General features: G+C 43.8%; 1 protein-coding gene across 2 annotated transcripts in view; it reads right to left on the bottom strand.

Moving 5' to 3' along the window:
- Positions 1-17,688, bottom strand: part of SNX7 (sorting nexin 7) — a 305,876-nt gene that overhangs the window by 218,838 nt on the left and 69,350 nt on the right. The window lies entirely within an intron of this gene.

Here is a 17,688-nt window from a genome sequence, read left to right as displayed (position 1 = left end):
TCTCTTCTCATTCTGCATCTGACGTTACCATGGTGCATGTTCTGGTATCATTAGTCATTGTATTAGACTCAACACCTTTTTCATTTTCAGTACAAATGTGTCGACGCATTTTGCATATTTTACTTGATACACAAAAGGAGAGACATTTCTTATGTACTTTCTCCTCAGCCCTTGACAGTGTGTTTTGAGAAATGTCATAAAATAATGTCTAATTATCTGCTGCTTAGCTACTGTTTTGTGAGGGGTTGATCATTTGTATGGGTCTTTCCAGACCTCCTGATCTCTCCCCCCTTTTAATTTGAATCAGTGTATGTTTTTAAATGTTCTAAATGATTCCGCATGCAGACTCACCATGCCTTCTCTAAAAAGTGGTCTTCTGTGGTTGACCTCTTATTTCGTTATCACATTACAAACATATACACAAGGCGGGAAGGGAACAAGGGAATACAGTATTCATTCTTAGTCCTTGAAGACTCTGAATGATATAAACAGAAAAACTAGCATACTAGGCCTGACAACATTTCTCCTAGTGCAAGTGCATGAAGTGGTACAGTTGCGACCTAGCTGGGGTGGAGGGGGGACGGCCAGATAAAGTAACTGGTACATTTAGGTCATGCATACATACAGCGGTGCAGAGGGGGACTCCTGGGGGATCAAAGAGTCTGGTCCAGCAGGGCTCTGGGTTAAGTGCAGAGAGGTTGCCCCGCTCAAGGAGCGTAAACTGAAAGTGCAGTAGTATTGAATAAAGTGCAGCAGCCCGGGGAGCCTGGGACCTGTAGGCTCTGGAGGTGAACCAGGCAACCAGTCAGCAAAAACTGAACAGAGCTAGGGAGGAGAAGGAGGGAGTAGAAAGAAAAAAAGGAGGTTAGCAGGGGAGAACGAGGAGAGAAAAGGAAGGTCTTGAGGAATTTCCAGAATTTAGGGTGTTCAGGCTCAAGATGGAGAGAGGCAAGAGGCAGAGAGGATGTTCGAGGGAAGCACCTGCAGATCTACCCCCAAGTCTCTGTGAAAGCAGCTCACCCGCAGAGAGTTGGAGGAGGACAAGTAGAGGGCTCTAGAAGGAGAGTATGTGGGAAGAGAGTGTTGCAGATAGTGCAGGCCCCGGGCCCAGAAACCCTTGTGGGTTATGTAGAGGTTCTTGAACTTGATCCTTGCAGCCACAGGGAGCCAGTGGAGCGATTTCAGCGCCGGAGAGATGCCATCCCAGGGCTTGAGGCCAAGGATAAGTCATGCAATTCTGTTCTAGATAGGTTGTATAGGATGGAAAGTAGAAGTAGGAAGATTGAGAAAGAGGCTGTTGCAATAGTCTAGAGAGAGCCACGGCTCTCGAGGTAATGAGCCTCTGGGGGAAAGTGAGAAAAGGTAGAATACCTCTGAGGCGGTGCAGTTGGTAGTTGGACTTTTTAGAGATGTCAGATGTGAGAAGAGAAGGAGAGTGGAGTCGAAGATGACCCCAAGATTCTTTGGCTCAGCCCTCCAGATAAGGTGCGTAATGGGGGCTTTTTATGCAGTAAAATAATGTAAATACGGCACATTTTATTTTTATTTTTGTACCATTTACGCAGGCTGGCCACAGTACTTTTTTGTGAATTCCCCTATTCTTTCTTTCCAGTAGATGGCGCTAGAACACATATTTAGCAAATGCTAGCTTTGTGTGAACAGCTGTGCCATATTACTGTAATAGGAGTAGGACGTACACTTTTGGGCATGGTGGAAAGGGCATGTGCTTAGCATAGGAATCGCTGAGAGTGGTCGCTTGTTTTGAACAATTCTTCAAAACGCACAGGTTCCGTCTGGTAAGTTTGATTGGGGACGGGGACCGGCCTGAAACGGAAGTACCAACAATGTCATGCATGGCCCTTCGTTTATTTGGCTGAATCTTAATGGGGTTATTTGCTACCACTCATGTCGATCCATGGAGAAGGGACATAACATGTTTTTATTTTGGATGTGGTATGTTAATTTTGCCTCTACAAAAGCCGAATCTTTCGGGTACTCTTTAACAGGATCATCCCCCAAGCAGACATAACTCTCTAAGAAGTGTCCTTCATGAACTATCTTCCGTTTAAGGAGAACACTAAGCATGTTTAGAGCTATGGAATAAATGACAGGGCTCTGCAGCGGCTAATGTAGCCTATGCAATTGTCCATGTCCCTCACCTATTAGTGCTGTCTCTTACAGACTGTGGAAATACAGCTTCTGGGTGGAGGGACCTGTGTGATGTCCACAGCACAGTGTGTCAAATGACTAAAATCTTGCTCAATGCAACCTCGTGTTCAATGCAACCACATGTAAAATACAGCCATTCTCATGTGACTGGCAAAGGAGTTGATTAGCAATACACATTGAGTAGTACACATGTTTGTTTATAGTTTGTGTCATTGTTTTTTACTATGACTTTATATTTCCTTTTTTAAACAGCGTTTGGACCATTCTACCAGTAAAAGCAGTATAGGTATCTCTGCTGAAGGGCCCATTGACCTGGAAAATCATCCGCCACCAACCGGATTACTGCAATGAGATAATCCTGCTAGCCTATGAGGATTAAACTATCAGATAAAACAAAACGCATACAGAGCCCAAACATTTTAAATGTGTATGACATAATTGATTTCAAAAACATGAATGCTATGTACCATCATCCCTTAATGTAACAAAATGTTAATGTGGATTAATTCCAAAGGACTGGGACAATGAAGAGGTGCAGGTGTAATTTATGGAGATTACTAGCAACAAAACATTGCATGTATAACTATAATGCTGTTTTTAATAACTTGCCTTCATACACAGTTTACTCCCAGAATGTATGCAGTTTCGTAGCTGTAAATGAATTCTTACTGTCAACCAAGCATGCATCACATATAGATAGAATTGTGATGAATAGCTTGCGTCACATCTAGACAGAACTGTGATGATTAGCTTGCATCACATCTAAATAGAACTGTGGAGATTAGCATGCATCACATCTAGATAGTGATACCGCTAACCAACCCTACTAAAAAACACTCACTCGCCTCTCTGCATAAACCTCTCAAACTCTGACTAAATGCAATCATACCTCTAAGCACAACAAACCGCACGCATTTCACTATTCTGCAACAACAAAACAGACCACACGTAGTCTTCGCACAACAGCACATGACGGCTACCAAACGAAAAGCACACCTAAGCACAGTAAACGGTATTAACCAAACTGAAGCTCCCAACAGCACATCACAGCTCTCTTGCACTTTTCATACTCAAGCCTACTAACCCATTCTACCCTTTTTCCATTCAGATCCATCAGAGCGCATGGGGAACACTCCAGTGGTGATAGTGCAGAGTATAAATAGCCTTCAACATTAAACTTTGAGTTGAATATGATTTATCCGTCTTCAGTGATAGAAGCAGGGCCTTTAACCAGACCGCTAAGTGTGACCGTAGCAAACCCGTTCATAGCTCTGCAACACCGCGCAGCACAATTAGTCACACAATCCTGTGCATTTACAGCTGCTTTAACAGTGCAGTAAATCTCTTCAAAGGTCGGGCAATTACAAAGAGTCAGACCTAGCAGCCTCACAAGTGGAATCTGCAAATCGTCCAGGTGATGCAGACGCTTGAACATCAATAACAGGTGGATACAGCCACTGTGTGACAGTTTCTCCCTGAGCCCCTCCTTCCTATAGGAAGGGTCAATCTTCCAGTAAACGTGTGTGAGCAGGTAACTGTTAAACACAGGCACATCACAGTACAGCAATAATGTAATTCTATACAGGGCATATAGAATTGCATTATTGCTGCACTGGCACTCCCCCAGTCTCGTAACACTGGATTTGACAGGCAGACAGTCTCACCAGCCTGTCAGTGCACCAGAGATTCTAGTATAGTGGACTGTGGTAGAACCAACATTACATTTTCTCCCCTGTTGCTCCCAGCCACTGAAGTTGCTTGGGCCGTCCAGAGAACTGCCCCAAACGCTGCAATGTCCTGTTATGCTATGATATTGAATCTTTCATTGCACTCCATCTCCCATTTTCACACTTTCTAGGACCTTCAGGATCTGCAACAAGTGGGTGTTTCAGACTTAAATTGAGAGAGTTAACTGATTGTAAGATTTAAGTTGCACTGGAATAGTCTCATTACAATGAGTAATGAAGTTAGATGTCCCTACACAAGTAGGTTTGCCACTCCCCCACCATCTCTGAAGTTAGTGCCCCTCCCAACATTTGAAGGGTTAGCCACCACCTAAATTTTAGCCTGGGTACACCCCTGGATGTGGGCACTTGCATTTTGTTAGGCAGAGAGGCGAGGTAAGCCTTTCCCCGAAACTGGCAGTGTTAAAGTTTTACAGTATTTGTTGAGAAAAATGTACTTGGAACAAAGGCAGTAAAACTTTAAAGCTGTTACTTTCAAGAAATACTTCCATCATCTCTCTGCATATTCTGCTTTAAAATATACTATTCGATAGTATGTGTTGGATACGTTTACTCTCTTGCAGGGGAGAAAACTAATTTTTACTCTCTTGATATTGCATTTACACTCTAATTTGAAAAGGCATGCTTAAAATACTCCCACTTAAAAATCTTATCTGGAGCACTGCTTTGCCTCATCTAGCTGGCTCCCTTCGAGGGTTCCCTGACCTAACACTCCCAAAGTCCTTTCAACAGGAATGATGTTTTCTATTGTGGTAATGTCAGACACTCTGGTCCACTGACTCCTTCAGTTATCCCCTTTCTCTCCTCTCCCCATCTTAACACTCCGTCCATTGTACTCTCATTCTCCTGTTTCTCACTCGCTATGATCACCTTCCCACTCTTCTCCTGTACCTTCAATGTTCAAACTACACTCTCCTCTGCACGCCCCTGTCCACACCTTTCCCTTCACCCTCTCCATACCCGATCTCTCGTCTCCACGCCCCTCTCTTCTTCCTCTCCACACCCCTCTCCTCCCTCTCCACCCTTATCCCCTCCGCCTTGCCACCCCCTCTCCCTACACCTCTTCACTGCCTTCACTACGCCTTCTCCCTACCCCTCTCAAGCCCCTTTTCAATCCCTTCTCCCTACCCCCCCACTCCACCCCATTTTCATCACGATCTCCCTACCCCTCTCCACCCCTTTCTTCCTACCCTGTCTCCCGCTACACGCCCCTCTCCACTCTTTCTTTCTCTGCACCCCTTCCCTCTGCACATCCCTACCCTCTCCACACCCCTCTATCTTAGCTCTCCCTCTCCCCACCCCTCCCCATTCCTCTCCACACTCCTCTCCATACCACCTCTACACACACCTCCACAGCACTTTCCTCTCCACACCCCTCTCCCTCTTAACACCCCTACCCACTGGTCCCTCTCCTTGCTCCCTTTTCACAGACTTCTCCTCTCTCCACACAACTCCCCATCAGTTGCCACAAGTCGTTAACATGCCCCTCTCCACACCCCTCTCCTCTCCATCCCCCTTATTTTCTCCCTCCCACACCCTTATCCTCGCATCCCCACTGCCCTGCCCACGCCTCTATTCTCCACACCCATCTCCTCTCACTCTCCAAACCTCTACTCACACCCAACACACCCTCTCACTGCTCTCCACACCCCTCCCTAAGCCCCTCTCCTCTACCACACCCGTATTCTCTCCCTCCCCACATCCTTACCCCATCATCTCCACAGCCCTGCCCACATCTCTACTCCATGGCCATCTCCTCTCTCACCCTCCAAACCTCTCTCCTCACCCCCTCTCCACACACCTTCTCCTTGCTCTCCACACCAAACACCTACTCACTCTCACCCCCTCTACAATCACTCTCACACATTAACGGCTTCAAACTCACAAGCTGTACGACTCTTTCTCGCAACTAACACCTCACCTGGACTCGGCACCATTTTGTCAGCCTTTCTCTCTGCTGCTCTTCCTCCGCAGGAGTTCTTGCTCCACCCCCACACCTCCAGGTCTCACCCACACAAACCCCTACTTAGCTCCACCTCCTTTCCCTGCTCGTGATGTATCGTGACTCCAGTGTAATGCTGTGTGTCTGTGATTTCCCTTTCTCTTTTCTGCAGTGATTTGTTTGCTTGTCAACTTACCTTTTTCGAATTGTTGTGCAAAGTGTGTTGTGCACAGCATTTCTCCTTTTCTGCTAGCTTCATTCGTACTTCACTGTTGGGATCTCTCGTACCTGAGGTCCTGGAATACTAGGAGGAACTGGGGGGGCATCATGTGACAAAAGGTGTACCTGTTTTTCCATTGAAGGCAAAAAAGGGTGTTTCAGGACTGGGCCAAGACCTCTCCTCCCAACACCCACTATTCGCCTCTGGGACAGGGCTGTCTCTGGTTACCGCCCTAAGAGGCTCCAGGTTGGGAGGGGTCCTTGTTCCCCTGAGAGGGTCCAGTCCGCGTCACCGGCTGGATTAGCAAAACAGATGCGAGTGTTTGAAAAACAAATATAAACATTTCCACCTGTAGGAAAACACCCAATAACACTTTCCGCATAAACAATGATTAGCACTTTAAATGACCAGGCCTTTATCAACTGCATTGCACTATTGACTGGTCGCCAAGGACTGATGCCCACTGACATATCATGATAGAGGACACCGATATAAAATAAAGCTACCTGGGGGAACCCAGACGTGGACCCCTTGCTCACTTTGCTCCGAGAAGCTCAGCTTCACCTCACTGACGAGGTGCAACAAGGCTGAAAGACGTGTCGGGGGTTGCTGTTGGTACTCTCGTTCAAATGAGGTTTACCTGGCATTTCGGCAGGACAAAGACTGATATGCGAATGTATATTCCTACTTTGTGAAAAGTACAGTGAGCTAAAAGCGATGGCTGCAGACTCTTAAAGTGGGAATAAACCACAGAACAGGTTATCATGCCATGTTCTTTCTAGAGAGGGGCTCCTGCTACCGTTTTAGCAATATAAAATACAGGATCTCTTCAAAGAGAGGGCAAGTCCACAAGCTGCAGTTGACTCACAGGAGGCGTGCAGAGTCAAAGCAAACACTTTTAGCAATGCCCCTAAACTACAGGGCAGCTTACTAGTTGAATTCAGCGAATCTGCCAAACAATGCAGCAGTTCACTACTTCATTTTATGATGAAGAAACCACAGAAGCCTTTTTAGGCCCACTGAGGAAGGTTGTGGTGGTTTAAAATAATACATAAGAGACTGCAAAAATACATGTCCCTTCCTGATAAGTCAGAAAAGGAATGCTTTCATCAACTGTTGAGGAAAGAAGATCAATTTCCCTTCCTAAAACCCCCAAACTCATTCATTTACAGTACTTTTGCACTGTATCTTGAAGGATATCGTACAGAAATCACTTTCAGATTGGATATAGATATGAGCATGTCAGGAAGCAACAACTAGTCCTTGTAGAATCAAGCTTTAAAGAAGAGCAACCATTAGCAGAAAGATTCAATCTCATTCAAAGCTGAAATAAAGTCCAATACGGGAGCAGTACAGGATCCTAATGCTAATCAAACCCTAGCCAAGGTCTACAGTTCAGCCAGGACCAACAACAAGGGGCTTCAAGCACAGCCACTCTTCCATTTATTTTCATCGCGGCCTGGACAAATGGGAAAGCATGTCAAACGGGACGTTGCACAGAGTGGCAGGCTTCATCCAGAATAATACTGTATGCAAGACTCATTGGAGAATTTGCGACCACAGGGCAGAAGTAGAATCTTGGATTAGAGTGAAATGCACCTGTGATGGAGGACTATCCCCAGCGACTGGACCAAATAGCATGGTTCTGTTCATCTACTGCAAGCTCTCTGGTGGGTGAGCATCTCTGGGCCCTCTCTCAGTCTGGATTACAACTTTGCTCCATCAAACAGACCACCACAATGAATGTTCTGGATGAGGTCTATTTTGGACTTGATGACATGTGCCCATCTGCTGGCGTTTCCGGATTTATTTGTGGTCTATAATGCCATCTACCATGCAGTTTTCCTTAATATCCTACTGTATTGTATTGGTGGTCGGGGTATGGGTCTGGGCTGGTTATTCTCACTCCTTCCAGTTATTTTCAGCTGCCAGTCAGTAACGTGAGAGTCCAGACCCCCTCCCATCACGTAAGGAAAATAAGTAAAATGACCATCTTAAGAAATTGAAGAAGGTTGAGGATTTTTGTCAATTACAGAGCCCCAGAAAAAACTCCCAATGTTGTGAGACCAAAGCGACCATGCTCTTCACCAGAAACACGTGTGCTGCACATTACTGGACCACTAGGGTAGGATGACAGTCAATTAGCATGAATCTCAAAGTCAGACTCAACCTAACTGTGGGTCTTTCAGTTCAAAGCCGTGTCCCCCGTCCTCCCCCCTGCCCCACGTGCTTGCACTATTGGTTCCCACTGCCATACTTCCTGCTTCTGATGGCCACCTCACTCCAGCAAAAGTAAAAAACCACAGAAACGGCACCTCTCGCTGCCCCTTACTATGTATAGATGCATCCATCATAGCTAACTCCCCCAGCTACCAGATAATTAGCACACATTCAAAGTCCTTCTGATAAGGCAGGGTAACTCTTACACAAGGTAACATGGTGTCTCACATACACTGAAGGCATCATCAATGGTGGAATGAGGGTAAGAGATGAACCATAAGATTAAGGCTAATTAGAGAAAGCACTCATGACAAATCAGATATAGGGAAAATTGAGGAAATGGAGAGAGAGAACTTTTTGAGGGAAAGTAAATTGACTAAAACGTGCTCCAACATTGGCTAGGCCAAAAACGGTTAAGAGGCTTTTGGAAAGAGGACGCAATATACCAGAGTGATGTCAAAGACACCTAATGAGACAGCAAGGCTCAAGCCTAACGTCATTTTTGCTGGAGATCCACTTAACACACAAGGACAGTAGCACAAGAGTAAATGTGTATTTATCTGACACCAAAAAGACCAATTACGGTGCACTCAATCAGAGCACCAAAACCAAACGTTCAGACATATGGGCGGTGAATAGCAAAACAATACAAAATAAATCATATTTAGTTAGAACAGCAGTGCAAAAAAGTAAGCACAAGAAATGTTCTGCTAGCCACCATTTAAAACCCACACAGAGACTTATATATATATATATATATTCATAAAATGTTCAGTCGAAGGGACTATTTCGACAGTGCAAAAGCTAAATTACTCAAGTCACTTGCACGTTCTGAATAGCAAAACATGAATTCACCCACAGCAGTAACTGCTCATGACATCACAATTACCAATGACATTACAGAAGACATCACTTAACCATTGATAAGTATATCATTCTGAGTGTATACAAAGCACACACACACACACACCCATCCACCAAACAAACAACCCCCAACCAAGCCCCCAGATACCGCATTGTCACCACAACATTAAAAACTTGAAACGCATGATTCGACGTCTCAGATGTTTAAGCCAGTAAGATGTGCCTCTTGTTACTAGACGTCCTTGAGGAACAATACTTATCTGGCATACAAGAATGTAGTACCACAGATGAAGTACCACAGCCACTTACTAGATTCCACTGCAGAACAACGCTCATCTGATACACAGGGGTTCAGTGCAACAGGCTGAATCTAAGAGTCCCTCTGGAAAAGGCTCATATGCTATAGAAGTGTAGTGTGGCATTTGCAGGTTGGTGGGAAATGGTCTACTGTATGCATATGTATGGAGAACCGACACTCATGCACAGTGATCTGCGACTTTTGCCAGGTTAGCGCATTCCAACTTGAAATTGTGGGGCGAAACTGTATAGAATATCTTCATTCACAATTCAGTGTGATGGGCTTTTTAGGGCCAGTCGTTGTACATGGCACTCCCAGAATCCATGCGAGGGCTGGGAGCCTATGAAAACGTTAGCATTGGGTGCAGATATTCATGGGGCTATTCAAGGCATACTTTTGCGTTTGTGCTACGTCGCCAGAAAGTGCGCACATCATTTTTGTAAATTCTATGGCCTGCTTTTCCAAGAATCGGGCAATGCAAAAGACGCATTACCTGCCCTTGGAGAGTTGCCAGATTCGTGTGAATCCCGCTCGTTGTCTTTATGGATACCACAGTGTGTAAGAACTAGGCCGCGATTGTTCACTTATCACGTGTTAATTACAAAAAGATCTACACAGGCCGCTTGGATAGGCGACTGATTCCCATTAATTATTAACCCTGGTGTACCATCGAAAAAAAGAAATGACACATCCCACTACCTTTGCCCCTGCCATGTATTCTAAGACAACGACGGTATTTATGCAACCTCCACACTCTCATCACACACAAAGCTGCTTTTTTTTAGCAAGTGTGCATACTTATCAATTTTTAGAAAATCATATTTCTGTTAATATTAAATGTTTAAGCTTCTAGTCACTGAAATGCCACGTTTTATTAACATTTTTAATTCAGCCCTACGCATTCGGTGATCAAAACAACTGTAGAAGTTAAGCTTTGTAATAGTTTTAAAAATTGTGTTTATACAATGGTGTTGCAAAGATTGCTGCACGCAACATCCTATGCCCCCTGGACTGTGCCAGGCTGCCTGTTCAACGTAAGGGAACTAATCTTCTAGAAATTACCACTATTGCAAATTAAGTCGTGTTCCCGTGCATATTACTTGCATGAGAGCTTTGTACCATGACTTAAAATAATACTGTTAATCTAACGATACGGCGTCATGGAAACCACAAAATCAACAGAACGCATGCAAGGTGTGTGTTGGATGCATTAACTTTTTTGTTTTTGAATTAAAAAAATAAAAATAAAAAAAAAACTTAATGATGTATGTACTTTGACCTGCTATAATCAGTGCTTAATTGGTGCTTCTTTGAGAGCCATGGCTCTTATTGTCTCAGACTCAGTTTCATTAGGATGTGGTGTTTCGGCTACTTTGTTATTTTACCTGTCAGTCAGTAGTAGTCACACACAAGCAACAGTGTTAACTGGGCATGTGTCTTCACCCTGGACTAGCTCATTCTAGTACATTACTCTGATCACTCACAATGGTATGGCAGTGCTAGTTATCCATTTTCATGAATAACAATGAGTTGGAATTTGACAATGCTGGACATTCGTGATGACCAGCCCACACACTGCTCCAGTCAGCCTGCATGACATGGTGCAGTTTATTACTGTAATAACCAGCAGCAGTGCCACAAAAGGGTGTGTTGATAACACAAGGGAATCTAGCAGCACCTGCACTGGGGCATGCCAGGACAAAGGCTGCTGCCTAAGAGGAGCACCTGCCTGAGCAAACAAGAAGATCGTGATGCATTGTTTCACAGGAACGTTTGTCAGTGCAGTAATGATTTTGTCTGTAGTAGTCTATCAATCTACCAAAAGGAGATAGCACGTTTGCTCCATTTTCTAGGGCCAGACAGTCAAAAGGTTCCACTTGCCCCCTATAGAATCAGAGCGAAGTGCTAACAATGATTATGTGTTTAAAGAAACAATTAAACATGTGGTTCTTTTTAAGGTACAACTAGTACATTATGTTATTTTATGTTAGGTTGAGTGGTATTTGTAAATAGCATATCTGCCATAACTAGTGCATCCATTAACAGGGATGAAAATTAAGATTGGATAAGCAAGAGCTAAAAGCAACTCCTGGTATCCAGCCTTAACAAGTGACCAGAAGCTACTACTGGTGAACGAGGAGCTAGATAATAGCTGTCCACAAATCTATTTTCCATATATGATGCAAACATATCCTTGTGTGCTTTATGCAGCACCGTTTATGCTTAACATGTCCTATAAATGTGTTCAAATGTTTATTTATAGATGCTACCAAATGAACAGAGTTAAATTCCATTAGGTGTGTTTGTTGAGCATCAGTTGGTCTAGGGAGCCAAAAGTAGCTCTTGTTAGCCGTTGGTATGAAGCTAACCAGGCTCTCCGAGACTACAAGCAGGAGTTCGATAGATCCTAGCTCCCCTCAATTTTGAACCCTGCATTAACCCCAAAGAGCCAATGCGAGTTGCAGCTTTAACCCAAATATGTTGGGACTGTTGGGAGCAGCCGTGGGAGGTAGCAGGAAAGGTATGGAGAAGCCCTCTCCATTGTGTCAAAGAGGTGCAACAAACTATTTGGGCCCTGGCACTTATTTCTTTACAAACTAAGCACTGGCTGTAATCTGAAAATCGGTTCCTGGACCCAGCCAACCCAACTCTTAAGCAGACAGAGGGAAAAAAGCACAGGCTCTAGGTTGGAACCGACCTCGCTGAGCTCTGGTAGTAGGGTTCCTTGACTTCTAGTGTTGCGGCAAGATCACAGGTTAAGGTTGAGGTGCAGCCCAAACCTTGTTTGATTGGTAGACAAAAAAGGGGAAACCTGGATACCTTTTCTTTGTTCTATATATGGAATGATATATTGTCCACACAATTCTGTGTTTAAAGTGCTAGATTTGTAGCATGGTTTATTTTCTTAGGTTGTCAAAACCTTTGGTGGGTACAGAAGGGGTTCTAGTTGCCCCATGTGGCTGCCTACATGGGGCAACTAGAACCCCTTCTGTACCCACCAAAGGTTTTGACAACCTAAGAAAATAAACCATGCTACAAATCTAGCACTTTAAACACAGAATTGTGTGGACAATATATCATTCCATATATAGAGAAAAGCCAACTCATAAGCACTTGATCCTAATTGCCTCATGCACATCGCTTCCCTCCTTTCCACGCATGAGGGACCTCTCTACCTTTTACGCCAAGATCCACGCATGATACTAAATCCCTCCCGCTGATCACACCACACCATAACTGGGCTACAACAGGCAGCATTTTGCATCAATGAAGACATAGACAGCGCAAACCATTAGATTTATAGAGATTGCCGGGCAAGGCTTTTCAGAAGCTGTGGATTAAAAATACCCAGCTCCTAGCCATGTGCCATCACACCCACACACATAATTTATAAGCACACTGAAAACCTATGAACAGATTTGTACCATGTTAGCAATGTGTTCAATGATCTGGATTAAATGTGCATGTGAAAGTATAGCTGGTCATAAAATACAGATTCAACGATTTATTATTACTGCATTTGTTAATAAAATTGTGTTTTGGAGCTGAAATGTGTTTCACACTAAGCAATGTATTATTGTTGATCTAAATATAGTGAATGTATTTTTATTATTCATCAGGATCAGCAAACGCAATGGAAACCTGTACAAATCTATAAAAAATCCACAGAGATTAAGAACTAGGGGCTGCACTGGGAAAAGCTATCAAGCAGACTCCCTGGGGATAAGAATACAGAGGTCCCATGGTCACCACATCAAATATCACCATATTACGAGGCCAAAATGAAGAGCCACAGCAGTTTAAATATACAACTCACCCCATGGCCAAATCAAGATGCACCGGGGGTCAAATCAAGACAATTCTGGGGCAGGAATGAGGTGTGATCTGAGCGCCAAAAGGAGATAGGCAAATGAGGACATTTTCTGACAAATTGAAGGCAGGCAGTAAGAATAAGGCAGAATGAAAGCGAGAACAAGGAATTTACATATTCAGAGCTTGCAAAATCTTCTAGCCCACTTACACTGGTAAGGAGATTTTATGAACAGCAAGTAGCATTTGCACAGTACACGACCTTGCTGGTCAGTACAGGGATGTTAGAAACTTATGAGACATTTACTGCAAACAAACTGTGTGTGCGTATGGTGACATGCACCATTTTACACAAAGCACTGGTAAATATTGTATCACTGGTCACCATGGGGCAAGCAAATCTCTCTTAGGTAGAGTATTTAAAAAAAGGATCGCGTCCTGCAAGTCTAGAAGAAAGTTTACAAATTTGCAAGGCCTGCAAATCTGCGTCCACAATACAGTATTAAACTCTAAATATTAAAACCATACCACTACCTCAACAAATACAACTTCCCCGTCCTAGCTAGGCCAAAATCAAATGTAGAACAGAATCTACCAAAATTGAAAATTAGATAGAGACATGCACTAGTAAATAAGGCCATTGAATGTGCATCTACTTCAAAACACAAGCCCCACTGCCATACATCTGTTCTAACTTGTCATTTAATTCATGCTTACCAATGTGCACCCTGGAAACACTGTTGCAACCAAGCCATGCAGTTGACCCAGACTTGCTAACAGGACTGAAAATATCAGTGCTATTTTGTCATGCATTCGTCCCTCTGGGACATAAACTTGAAACATTTGTTTGCTTGGCTAAGCCGATGTGTCCACCCATCTACCAGCAGTGGGTTTCTCCGACTTTTTTCCCCCCCACATATTCCGGGCACTCCATCCCAGTCAGTGAGTGAGCAAGTGAGTCCCCCCGCCACATCTATGGGTTTGGAGCTTTATAGATCAGAGGTGTGTTATGTTATGTTATTGTGATGTATACCGTGCACCGCTCCCATTTTCATGGTCTACAGGCGCTCTGGTCAGAGCTGAAAAAGAAGGAGGGGTTGAAGGGCTTTGGTTAGTGGGATATAGAGGGAAAGTGCTAGAGAGCTTTCATATGCCGTTCGCTTCAGTTTGGAAAAAACTGTTCAGAGCGTGCTTATTTTTGTAGTTGTTAAAGGTTCATTTACGTTCGTTGTACGAGTGTGTGTGGGATGATTTGTGGGTATTTGGTTACATTTTCTGTGGTGTGTTGTGTTTTGTTGGGTGTTGCGGATTGTTCTTCTGTGGTAGAGATATGTGTGTGTTTTGTTTGGTGTTGAAGATGAGTGTGCAGGATATCGGAATGCTTTTAGTAGGGTTAGTTAGTGAAGTTAGTTGTCTGTGCCCTTCTATGCGATGGTTATCTTGGTCTGGCAGGGTTCATATTCTTCTATGATGGTTTGCTTTAAAATGATTTCTTTAGTTGGGTATCCAGGTTTAGTTGGGGTATCTAAATTTCGGTTAATTAGGTTTTGGTTGTTTTGGGTGATTCTCTTGTGTTGTGTTAGCTATTTCAGTGTTTCCTGTTTAGCTCAGTGAGTTAAAGAGCCATGTTTTTTGCAATTTACACAATTTTTGGTCATATTCTGTTGTTCGTATTTGCCAATATACTGATCCACCAAATTTCCACTTTGAATATCGTTTTGTTTCAAGGCAAATGTTTGTGCTGGAACTTCGTGTTCGATTTGCTTTGCAGGTGTGTATCACTTCTCTAATCTAATTAATCAGTGTATGTGACTGTACTGTGTTGCAATAGTGACATCACACCAAACCATTCCCGTCATACTCACTGGGCAATTTAATAACAAGGATAGTATAAAGAGTAACTTCTAGAACCCAGTTTCCCTCGCACTTGATGTGATGTCATCTTGGATATTCCTACATTAAACAATTATAACTTTCTAAAATCTTATATTCCTCACATCTTCTGTTACTAACCAGTTCATCAGATCTCAATCAGGTGAATCCAATCATGCATTTCTCATCCTGGAACAACATGCGACACATTTGTTATAGATTTGAAATTCACATATGATATCCTTGTTTCTAATAATGGAATGATGCAATATAAAATTGTACACCATCCCTTGCCTGAGATGAAATTGTGTGTCCTAATGTTAGTTCCGTTGCATCGCAGGGCTGTGCCATGTATGCCTTAGAGGCCTGATCGTCATGGCACCTAGTGTCAGGAGGATCTTTGAAATGCAGCTGATTGCACAGCCATTTGATGACACAGGTTCCTACCCCTTGAGTGATTAGATTGCAGCCACTTTCTATCACTTGAGCGAGACTCCAAGTCTCTGAAGATGCAAATGTCTGCCTGCAAGAACCAGTTGAATGGAAGATCAGATTATTTAAAGAGCAGACCGCTGCCCAGAATAATTTCTGTCTATTTAGAAGATATTGGACTTCCTCTAAAAGCCCTATCCTTAAGAACAAAGCAAAACATTCGTTTCTCTGCTGAATTCCAGAGTGTCAAATTTGTAAAATCAGCTTCGATGCCTGGCTGCATTTCCTTGGGAGCAAAAATACCCCTCCTGCATCTGTTGGGAGGGAGGGATAATGTAATTTGGCTATTGCGATGAATCGTGGAATTCCGGCACTTCTCCCCTGGGGGAGCCATTCCCTGTGAGGCTAAGGATGTGAACCCGCTTTGCAATATCATCCTTAGAGGTAGAGGCAAGCAGGACCTCACCGGGAGAGTCTCCCCCTCCATGGACAAAGACTCCTGTTCTTATGAGTAACTCCCTAAGCAACATATCACTAACCTACATTCAAAAACATTGAGTGAAGAAACATATGAAGAACAAACCAGAATCTGTTATTGTCTTCCAAACACTTTTATACCTGTGAAGGAAAACATATATGGCACTGAGACGAAGAAAACCATTGGAAAAATACAGAGTATGAATTAAAGAGAGAAGAAGGCCTTTGACATTATTCAAGGGATTCCCACGGCAGCGTCATGAAATGTAGAGGCAGAGACATTTGTAGAGAGAAAACCCACCAGTTTTGAATCAGCTGGAAGAGGTATGCTGAAGGAAACTTGGACGTGCATTGTCAGATGCTGAAGAGAAGCCGAAGTAAAGCTTCTGACATGCAGCATTGGAAAGGAGAGGAGACATTAGAAACTGAGGTGGACACAAGGTGTCCTGAACCTGAGCGAGAGATAAGTGGTGGCGTGACGCAAGCAAGTCATCATGGACCTGGAGATACGTGAACAACGTTGAACCCACTACCACTGCGGTATCGTGGAGTGAACCAACTGAAGAAAGTATGGAGAAACTGTATGTGACAGTACTGAAGAAATGAGAAGCCAACCTGACAAAGCGAAGGTGAGGGTCCCAGACTGTTAGGAACCCCAGAGGCATTATCCCTGAATAATCTAGGTAACAGGGAAAGCAGGAGACCCGGGTGGGGGACTAAAGATCACTTCTGGAACGCTCATGCTCATCCGAGTTGAGAAACTATTAAGAGTAGATGAGGAGAGTGAGAATCATTACTGGAACACTCATACTTGTCGAGATAAGGTGTTAAGAGTGAATGAAGGACAAGAATGTCAATACTCAAACCCTCAAACTCGTCTCAGTCAAGACAAAGTGTGTACATTGAATAAAGGGAAACTCTTAAAACTGAATGAAGAGAAAGTAATAAACTTAGCCCATGAAAGGAGAAATGTAAACACTTGAATAAAACAAGAAGAAATCATGAAGGAAAGAAAGAGTAATCAAGTGAAGATTGGTTGAAACCATGAAGAACCCACTACCAGAACTTTGTGATTTGATAAAAGTAGTTACCCAGCACTACCTAAAGATACTTTATTGAACTTAACTTAGTGAAAAACCACCTCACACGAGAAAGGAGTCATTCCCCTCTGATTTTGATATTCTATTAATACCCTGGGTGGGTACACAATCTGGTGGCTAGGAACGCAGACTTATAACCGCCAATGCAGGCCCGCATTCTAGCCAGCCTGGCGGCCGGCTCCCCCACTCTCATCTTCCCCTCACCCTCTTCCCTCTTTTTTTTTTAACCCTTCCCACCCGCACTAACCTTATTTTGGCTGCAGCCGCACTCGCCGCTGCAGCCGGTCCTTCCTGGCTCCTGTTGGAAGCCATGGAAAGGGAAGAGGGGCTCCGTACAGAGACCTGCCTTCCCTTTTCCTGGTGGCCATCTTTGTAAAGGATTTTCCTTTATTTAACAGGATCACGCAGCATCCCACTGAGTAAAAGAGGCACCCTGGGTTACCGCTTTGGCAACCCAGGGTGCTAACAGCCTTAAGCCCCTGTTCCAAGGGCTGGAACAGGGGTCAACGGCCCAAGCCCTTGTTATCTTCACTCGGGTC

Source organism: Ambystoma mexicanum, chromosome 1q (assembly GCF_040938575.1).
Source record: "Ambystoma mexicanum isolate Mex_15411 chromosome 1q, UKY_AmexF1_1, whole genome shotgun sequence".
Lineage (NCBI taxonomy): Eukaryota > Metazoa > Chordata > Amphibia > Caudata > Ambystomatidae > Ambystoma > Ambystoma mexicanum.
The sequence above is the reverse complement of the archived record's forward strand: the minus strand, read 5'-3'. Positions and strand labels throughout refer to the sequence as shown.